We start from the raw sequence: 1,120 nt of genomic DNA, 5'->3' as shown, positions 1-1,120 counted from the left end.
CACACCTGGAAGATGCACAGCACAGCTGGTCGTGGTGGAACACACCTGGAAGATGCACAGCACAGCTGACCGTGGTGGAGCACACCTGGAAGATGTACAGCACAGCTGGCCATGGTGGAGCACACCTGGAATATCAGCACTCTGGGGTGGAGGCAGGAGGATCAAGGGTTCAGAGTCATTTTCAGGGTTGAGGGTTCTCATAACACTTTCATCAACTGATCAGTGCACAACCTGGTTCTTGTGTAGAAGACTTTTTGGTATTTTATTGATTGATTGATTGATTGTTGTTTTACCCTGAGATAGGGTCTCAATATGTAAGTCTGGCTGTCCTGAAACTTACTTTGTAGACCAGCGTAGATGGCAACGGCTTGTTCGTTTTCTGGCTGCCCAGACCTGAATAATAACACAGAAACTATAATAATTACAACACTGTTTGGCCAATAGCTTCGGCATATTTTTAGCTAACTCTTAAATCTTAAATTAACCTATTTGTATTAATCTGTGTATCACCATGAGGCTGTGGCCTACAGTAAGGTTCTGGCTGATGGCTTCAACTTTCTCCTTCAGCAGCTACATGGCGTCTCACTGACTCCACCTACTTTCTCTCTATATCTCTGTTCAAATTTTCCACCTGGCTTTACTCTACTAAGCCACTGGCCAAAACAGCTTCTTTAATAACCAATGGTAATAAAACATATATACAGTACAGAGGGGAATCCCACATCAGACCAGGCTGGCCTCAAACTCACAGAGCTCCACCTGCCTCTGCCTCCCAAGTGCTGGGATTAAAGGCATGCACCACTGCTGCTCAGTGGCTTTTACTTCTAAATTTTCTATTTATGTATTTATTTGAGGCAAGGTCTAATTATGTAGCCCAGGCTGGCCTTGAACTCACAGCAATCCTACCTTAGCCTCCAGAGAACTGGGATTATAGGTGTGATTTACTACTTCAGACTTAAAAAAACAATTTAATTTTTTAGAAAGGACCTCACCCATGGCTGGCCTTGGCCTTGACCTTGCTTCATAGACGAGGATGACTTTGAACTTCCAACCTTCTTGCCTCTGTCTATGAAGTGCTGGACTTACAAGTATGGACACAGTGCCCAGTGTATGTGATGCT

This window comes from Microtus ochrogaster, chromosome 7, assembly GCF_000317375.1.
Source record: "Microtus ochrogaster isolate Prairie Vole_2 chromosome 7, MicOch1.0, whole genome shotgun sequence".
NCBI lineage: Eukaryota > Metazoa > Chordata > Mammalia > Rodentia > Cricetidae > Microtus > Microtus ochrogaster.
The sequence above is the reverse complement of the archived record's forward strand: the minus strand, read 5'-3'. Positions refer to the sequence as shown.